The following is a 9,620-nucleotide window of genomic DNA, read 5'->3' as shown; positions in this document are numbered from 1 at the left end:
TATTAAGCAACAAATTTTTGTATATATTTTGCGGTCAGAGGAGCCGGGTTCGATTCCAGCTTGTGGGACTAGCTACTACTTCCGCGTTTAGTTTGCCAGCGCTATTTAAAGGAGTTTTCCCCGAGTTCTTCGTTTTCCTCTTTTCATAAAAACTTGTTGAGGTTAACGGTAAAAGTATGTGTCAGGAGCTGTTGGCTCTCGTGGTATAAAGAGCTTATAAATACTAAAATTTCGTTCCATGGTCCATATAACTTGATGTAAAATTAAATAAAATAAAAGTTCTGCTACTACATGGAGGTTAATAAAATAAAATTTATAATTATTTGCCACCACCCCCCTAAGCATTGTAATCTTGCGCACCTGAATTAGTTATGATTAGATATTAAATAATTATTGTTACCGCGATTTAAACAAGAATTGTCACATTGAAAATAAATTAGGTAAGGCTTACGCGTTTTTGAATACGTGGATAAATATCTCTATTAACTTAAATCGATGTAAAACGATACTTTGTAGGTTTAAAGGCTGTAAGTCACTTGATAAGTTGCCAAAAACCTCAAAGTTCCATTTTTCAAGTCGGAGAGATAATAGAGAAATATCGTCTTGAATTTTGAAACAATTTTCCTGTAATGGAAATATAAACCTCTTAAAGGCGCGACCCAAAAAAAACGACTTTATTATCGATCGAAAACGGTTACTTATCGAATAACCTGTAAAGTTTAAATCTGACATTTTAATTTTTCATTCTACGTTCAGGGTGGGTTCCGAACATTTTTACGATCATAAATAGCCCGACTATTTTGGGTGCATTTTGATTAAATGGATCCATAATGTTCCGTTTGGAATGGCAAAGCTGAACGAAAATGAAATCCTAATTCGTACTTTGTTTATGTATGTACTTGCATAGCTGAAAGGGTGCAGCCTGTATTGGCGACGCTGTAACGCTTATGTTAGCGCGAAGAACACCTGCTCCCTTTGCCGATCGATACTGGAAATAAAATACGGCTTCTTGGTACGGCGTCGAATGAGAGGGAAAATGTTGTAATTGTGTGCTTTATCGAATATGATGGGAAATAGAGACAATTCATATTTTGATAACATTAAGCGCAAAAATACTACTAATTTGGTTGATAGAAAATATTAGTTTTTAGGAAATATATTTATTATTATTTTTTTTAATATTGGGTTTGAGAAACTTTGTTTATAGAAAATGTTGTTTTTTTTTGAAAATGTTTTGTAGAAAATATTTGCTTTTATAAATATGAATTTTAGAATATAGTTTTTAAAAAAAATTGGTTTTTAGAAAATTGGATTTTAGAAAATATTGGTTTAAAGAAAAGATATGTTTAAAGAAAAGATATGTTTAAAGAAAAGATATGTTTAAAGAAAAGATATGTTTAAAGAAAAGATATGTTTAAAGAAAAGATATGTTTAAAGAAAAGATATGTTTAAAGAAAAGATATGTTTAAAGAAAAGATATGTTTAAAGAAAAGATATGTTTAAAGAAAAGATATGTTTAAAGAAAAGATATGTTTAAAGAAAAGATATGTTTAAAGAAAAGATATGTTTAAAGAAAAGATATGTTTAAAGAAAAGATATGTTTAAAGAAAAGATATGTTTAAAGAAAAGATATGTTTAAAGAAAAGATATGTTTAAAGAGAAGATATGTTTAAAGAAAAGATATGTTTAAAGAAAAGATATGTTTAAAGAAAAGATATGTTTAAAGAAAAGATATGTTTAAAGAAAAGATATGTTTAAAGAAAAGATATGTTTTAAGAAAAGATATGTTTAAAGAATAAAATTGGTTTTAAGAAATTGGTTTATTAGAAAAGATATGTTTTAAGAAAAGATGTTATTAGAATAAAATTGGTTTTTAGAAATTGGTTTATTAGAAAAGATATGTTTTAAGAAAAGATGTTATTAGAATAAAATTGGTTTTTAGAAATTGGTTTATTGGAAAGTATTTGGTTTTTAGAAAATATATTTGGTTTTTTTAAAATATTTGTGTAAAGAAATATCGTAACTGTTATTTTTGTTCAGAAAAAGATATTCATTGGACTACTCTGTATGGTTACGATATCATGTTTTCCAAAAATTAATTGAAAAAAAGACCTCGCAAGGCTTGTGATTTGACAGAAAACGTGACTTTTGTAGTTGCGACGTTTTGGTCGCCAGAGTCCGCTAAACGTAAAGAACGTGGCTATTGTGAACCGCACGTTCGTGGTTAAATATTTTTGATTCCGATCTTATAATAACAGTTGTATAACGACAATTTGAAGTCGCGCGGGCGGGGGTGGGTGGCACGCGTCGCGGTTTTTAGCCGGTAGACGGCGCTCGGGTTACGTCGCGACTTCTGATATGGAAATCGCGTGTCCGATCGAAATGAACAGTCGTTCGTGTAAGCGGTCGTTTAGTTGCACGCGCCGCTGGCAAAACTAAATCTCGTTTAAAATCTAGAGGGGTCGCTTTGTCGAGCGGATAAATCTTCGCGGAAAATGATCGGAACAGAAGGAAATTATACCGACCACATTCTCGGCCGCGTGCCTCTATTCTTAATCAGGGAGGGCACGTCGATACGCGGCCTTTGACGCGCGCCTGCCTTTAGAATTCACTTAGCACCAATCGATACGAGTTAATTATTAATGCAGAAGGTTTCTTTTATTTCGGTGGAAACTATTTTTCGCGGAAGCTCTGATGGGCATTTTTCAATTTTGAGTCGTTCGCCCTCACTCATTAGCTCATTCAGCTCACTTTGCTCTCACTGGAGAGATAAGCGCTCCTTTTTATACGCTCATTGGAAAGATTAATTAGGCGCTCCTCTCTATCGCGGTCATTGGAGAGATTAATTGGGTGCTGCTCTCGTTGACGCTCATTTGAGATATTAATTAGGCGCTGCTCCCATTCAGAGCTTATTTGAGAGATAAATTGGGCGCTCCTCTCTTTTAGAGCTCATTGAGAAATTAATTTGGACGTACGCTTTATTTTAGAGATCAATTGAGAGATTAATTAGGCGCTCCTCTCTTTTAGAACTCATTTAAGAGATTAATTGGGCGCTCCTCTCTTTAAGAGCTCATTTGACATAATAATTGGGAGCTCCTCTCTTTTAGAGCTCATTTGACAGAATAATTGGGAGCTACTCTCTTTTAGATCTCATTTGAGAGATTAATTGGGCGCTCCTCTCTTTTAGAGCTCATTTGAGAGATTAATTGGGCGCTCCTCTCTTTTAGAGCTCATTTGAGAGATTAATTGGGCGCTCCTCTCTTTTAGAGCTCATTTGAGAGATTAATTGGGCATTCCAATGTAAAATTAGCGCTTTTCTTAAAATGACAATTTGACGCTCAATTTCGTACAAAATAGCGAAAAACTGTAATTGAGTTGAACCGTGCCCATTACTGACCTGAAATTATTTGTGAGTAGCGCTTTGTAAATAATACTAAGACGGTTGCTTTAAATTTGTATTGGTTAAAACATATACAACTAACATAGTTATGGGATATTTACCCTATGAATGAATGGGCCAGCGAAAACGTTTTGGCAAAAAATATATATAATCAGCTAGGCTAATACCCAAGGCACCACCTTAGGCCTAAGTCATCAAGTGACTTTTGAAGCCTTTAATTCAGGTTTCCGTTCATTTAAGTCTTCACTTGGTGTTGAATTAATTTAATTTGAGTTCCACAAAATGATTAGCTTCTAAGTTGTTGTTGTTAAAAATTTAAACGAAAGTACACTCTTCAACGATGTAACTATGGAAAAAGGTCAATTTCGCCAAAGATTTCCAAGTTACTACGTTTCGCTCTTAAAGGGGATATGTTGGTCATCCATCAGCTCTGACAGGCGACCCCACCATGGATTTACGGCACTGTTTGAAGTAAGCCCAACTGAAAGCCCAAATATATACACCCTCTTTGTCCCTAGATACATGTATGTATATGAAAATAGTATATATATATATATATATATATATATATATATATATATATATATATATATATATATATATATATATATATATATATATATATCCGCGATGAGTGGTCACGTGCCGTTGCTTCGAAGGCGAGACAGGATTTGGTGTCCCATTTTATGAATAAAAATGTGAACGTGTCCCCAGCATCGATGACATCGGATAAGGGGAGCTCCAGCGGTTAATAGTTCAAAGAAAAAGCATCTTCAACAATCCGCGGCGTTGATAAAAGGGAATTAGCGATGAATGGAGTCGTGATCGGGGGGTCCCTTTCAGGATGAGGACGCTCTCCACCGCGAAGTCTTTTCTAGTTAGAATCTCCGATTGAAGTTCCGCGGATGTAATTTGCGTTTCATGCATCGCTACTAATAAAATGTTTATCACAAATTTTCTATAGGAACATGTTGTGGATATCTTAATATGACAGAATAGATTGGATTCTGAGTACATTTTTCTATAGGATTGCGAGTACATTTTTCAAAAGGTTTGCTAGTACATTTTTCAAAAGGATTGCTAGCACATTTTTCAAAAGGATTGCGAGTACATTTTTCTATAGGATTGCGAGTACATTTTTCAAAAGGATTGCTAGTACATTTTTCAAAAGGATTGCTAGTACATTTTTCTATAGGATTGCGAGTACATTTTTCTATAGGATTGCGAGTACATTTTTCTATAGGATTGCGAGTACATTTTTCTATAGGATTGCGAGTACATTTTTCTATAGGATTGCGAGTACATTTTCCTATATGATTGCGAGTACATTTTTCTATATTATTGCGAGTACATTTTTCTATAGGATTGCGAGTACATTTTTCTATAGGATTGCGAGTACATTTTTCAAAAGGATTGCTAGTACATTTTTCAAAAGGATTGCTAGTACATTTTTCAAAAGGATTGCTAGTACATTTTTCTATAGGATTGCGAGTACATTTTTCTATAGGATTGCGAGTACATTTTTCTATAGGATTGCGAGTACATTTTTCTATAGGATTGCGAGTACATTTTCCTATAGGATTGCGAGTACATTTTTCTATATTATTGCGAGTACATTTTTCTATAGGATTGCGAGTACATTTTTCTATAGGATTGCGAGTACATTTTTCTATAGGATTGCGAGTACATTTTCTATAGGATTCAGATTGCATCTATCTATAAGATTCAGATTGCATCTATCTATAAGATTCAGATTGCATCTTTCTATAGGATGAAGATTGCATCTTTCTATAGGATGAAGATTGCATCTTTCTATAGGATGAAGATTGCATTTTTCTATAGGATGAAGATTGCATCTTTCTATAGGATGAAGATTGCATCTTTCTATAGGATGAAGATTGCATCTTTCTATAGGATGAAGATTGCATCTTTCTATAGGATGAAGATTGCATCTTTCTATAGGATGAAGATTGCATCTTTCTATAGGATGAAGATTGCATCTTTCTATAGGATGAAGATTGCATCTTTCTATAGGATGAAGATTGCATCTTTCTATAGGATGAAGATTGCATCTTTCTATAGGATGAAGATTGCATCTTTCTATAGGATGAAGATTGCATCTTTCTATAGGATGAAGATTGCATCTTTCTATAGGATGAAGATTGCATCTTTCTATAGGATGAAGATTGCATCTTTCTATAGGATGAAGATTGCATCTTTCTATAGGATTCAGATTGCATCTTTCTATAGGCTTCAGATTGCATCTTTCTATAGGATTCAGATTGCATCTTTCTATAGGATTCAGATTGCATCTTTCTATAGGCTTCAGATTGCATCTTTCTATAGGATTCAGATTGCATCTTTCTATAGGATTCAGATTGCATCTTTCTATAGGATTCAGATTGCATCTTTCTATAGGATTCAAATTTATTCGAAATGAATGTTTATTCCATTGATTACAGTAATTAAATTAGTAATTTATGTTTATAACCACATCGCCGTTAATAGAGTCAAAAAATAAGGTTTGAGTTTTCTTAGGGGCACCAAATTCTAATTTGCACAGGGCCTTATTCAGCACGCCGTAGTTTAAGCGTTAAAAAATGTAAGAGTCGAATCGAACATCTACTTTATAAAAATGCACGAATCGAATCCAAGCGCGTGATAAAATGGGAAAGTGTGTAAAAACGTGTTAACTTGTTACATTGTCGATGGAGATAAATGTAGAGGAGACGGGGGAGGGGGTAAATAGAGCGTCCATGCAAGGCTGTCGCGGTGTCGAAAGGCGCAACACGATCCGTCATGGGCGCCAAAAACCTGTCGATTTGGAGCCGACGAAACGCGCGTAAAAATGGGCCGGCGGAGAAGCCGACGACAAGCCATTGTTGATTTCTTTCCGACGTCCATCCATTTTATTTCTAAAACCGCCAGCGCCCCCCCTCGACGTGGAAAGGAAATAACAGCTTCCCTTTTCTCTTCGCGATGCTTTTACAGTGCATTTGCCCCAGTGCCTAACAGGCTAAAAGCACCGCAATTGCCCGGAAAAAAAACCGGCGCCATTTTGTCGAAGTTACCCCCACTCGCTTCCCCCATTTTCAACTTATAGAATAAAATCTTGCACATTTATTTCGATAGAAATCGGAGAAAGAACTATTATTTAGGATGTAGGATGTAAATTGATGGCGATATTGTTTCCATTATCGTTAGTGTTTCTATTATAGTTTAGAAACAGAAACGTGTGATTTTCAAGAGTAAGAATATTTCATCTACGTTAGAATATATTTACGACGTAAGAATATATTTACGACGTAAGAATATATTTACTACGTAAGAATATATTTACTACGTAAGAATATATTTACAACGTAAGAATATATCTTCTACGTAAGAATATATCTTCTACGTAAGAATATATCTTCTACGTAAGAATATATCTTCTACGTAAGAATATATCTTCTACGTAAGAATATATCTTCTACGTAAGAATATATCTTCTACGTTAGAATATTTCTTCTACGTTAGAATATTTCTTCTACGTAAGAATATTTCTTCTACGTAAGAATATATCTTCTACGTAAGAATATTTTTCTACGTAAGAATATTTTTTTCTACGTAAGAATATTTTTAAATTTGTAAATAACATTTGAATTTGTAAATGACATTTGAATTTGTAAATGACATTTGATTTTGTAAACTACATTTGATCTACTATCTTCTATGTAAAATACTTTCTTTTATGTAAAATACTTTATTTTGTGTAAAATACTTTCTTCTATATAAAATACTTTCTTCTATATAAAATACTTTCTTCTATATAAAATACCTTCTTCTATGTAAAATACTTTCTTCTATGTAAAATACTTTCTTCTATGTAAAAATAAAAAGTCAAATAAAAATAATTGTTTAACAACAATGAAACAGTCTTGGAATTTTTGTCAGTCACAAAACTGGCCTTGCAAAATGTATAGGTAGTTTTATTTTCACCGTTTACTCAAATAGCATTAATCTTGAAAATGTTTTTACAAAAGCGCTTAGTTCATCGACTCCAAAACACGTTTCACCGAATACAAATTTAGTTTAGTGGACTAATCTAATCTGGTAAATGGCGTAATAAAATTGGATTCCCAAAAAGGAAGAGGGGTCGGGGTGATGGCCTATTGGCCCGCTTTAGAGTGTAAAACAAGCGAGAGGGGAGCTTTCCAAATTATTTCGGAGGAATTTCGATAAATCTTACAATCATCCGCGATTTTATCTAACACTCAGTTCGGGTTTCCCTGGACCTCAAGCAGTCTGTCCGTATCAGTGACTCGTTAAACCGAAAGGTCACACCTAGAGCTCCATTTCGAGGGACTAGGATCATGTTTTCCGTCGATGCTTTTTAAGCGACACTGCCTTTTGATATTGTCGTCGAAATTCGTCGCGGTTACTTTCGTGACACGAACCACGAGACTGGCATTACCTTTACAGATAAATTTATATTTAAGCGCGGGAAAGATTCAAATAATTTGAGTGACTTTTTCATCCAAGGATTTTATACGATCAACTTCTAGCGGGAAAAACATTTAACTGCCTCAGTGTGGTATCGAACCCGCAACCATTGAACTACCGTAGTACAACGGAAGTCCAAAGGTAGTGGGGTTGTTTCCTCGATCCAAGTTAAAATCAACCGTTTGCAAGGTCGAAATCAACCATTTTCCAAGGTCGAAATCAACCATTTTCCAGGTCGTAATCAACCATTTTACAGGTCGAAATCAACCATTTTACAGGTCGTAATCAACCATTTTCCAGGTCGTAATCAACCGTTTCCAAGGTCAAAATCAACCGTTTCCAAGGTCAAAATCAACCGTTTCCAAGGTCAAAATCAACCGTTTCCAAGGTCAAAATCAACCGTTTCCAAGGTCAAAATCAACCGTTTCCCAGGTCGTAATCAACCGTTTCCCAGGTCGAAATCAACCGTTTCCCAGGTCGAAATCAACCGTTTCCAAGGTCGAAATCAACCGTTTCCAAGGTCGAAATCAACCGGATTCAAGGTCGAAATCAACCGGATTCAAGGTCGAAATCAACCGGATTCAAGGTCGAAATCAACCGGATTCAAGGTCGTAATCAATCGATTTCACGGTCGTAATCAATCGATTTCAAGGTCGTAATCAACCATTTTATAGGTCGTAATCAACCATTTTATAGGTCGTAATCAACCATTTTATAGGTCGTAATCAACCGCTTTCAAGGTCGTAATCAACCCTTTCCGAGGTCGAAATCAACCATTTTCCAGGAAACCAAAACCATTTAAACTCAATACGGCGTTTTTACATAGAGAACAAGTGACCCACAATCCCTGTATTTTCAGAATGGGCCGAAAAGCCCTTTTCTATCTCCGAAGGTCCCGATACAATAAGAAGTATTTCGATTTATATAGTAGAATGGGCAAAAGGAGCTTTGGCCCGAAGGGGGGTCCGGGCGCAAAGGTCACCTCCGCCAAATATTTCCGTAAAGGGGAAGTGTGCATTTTAGGCAGAATCGGTCAATAACTCCTATACACAGAGACAGACAATGGGCTGCCGTCAATATTTACAAAGACCATGCGCGCGGCAGACGGGTCAATACGGCCCACCGCTTCCCCTGGCGGAGTAACTCGCAGGGTGAATGACTGAAAGGGGCAGACTTCCCTCGGAATAAAAACGTCGTAACTCTGTTTCCAACATTTTCATTCTGGAAACACGTAATAGCTTTGGTCATAGCCGCCATTTTAATCGAGGTTTTATTAATAATTATAAACAGCTAGGCTAATACCCAAGGAACCACATTACGCCCATCTATCAGGAAAAATTTAATAGCTTTGATCATAGCCCCCATTTCATTCGATGTTTTATTAAAAATAATAATCAGCTATTAGCCTAGCTGATTCAAATTATATATTATTATAATTAGATATAAATATTATTAAAAATCATGGTATCAAATATTAAACGTGAGAAAAAAATCATTTTTTAATTAATTACTCCTTCCGTCGAGGTTTACGGTATTAGTTAGTGTAGGGAGCTGTTGGCTCGCGTGGCATGAAGGGCTGGCCACCATGCGTTGAGTTAGCAAGTTCTCTCCCCACTGGTTTAAGGGGTTTTCCCCGAGTTTCCGCTTCCATAAAAACTTGTCGAGGTTTACGGTAATAGTTAGTGTAGGGAGCTGTTGGCTCACGTGGCATGAAGGGCTGGCCACCACCCTCCTA

The sequence above is a fragment of the Leiobunum rupestre genome, chromosome 10, assembly GCF_980474605.1.
Source record: "Leiobunum rupestre chromosome 10, qqLeiRupe1.1.hap1, whole genome shotgun sequence".
Classification (NCBI taxonomy): Eukaryota; Metazoa; Arthropoda; class Arachnida; order Opiliones; family Sclerosomatidae; genus Leiobunum; species Leiobunum rupestre.
This window is presented reverse-complemented; position numbering follows the sequence as displayed.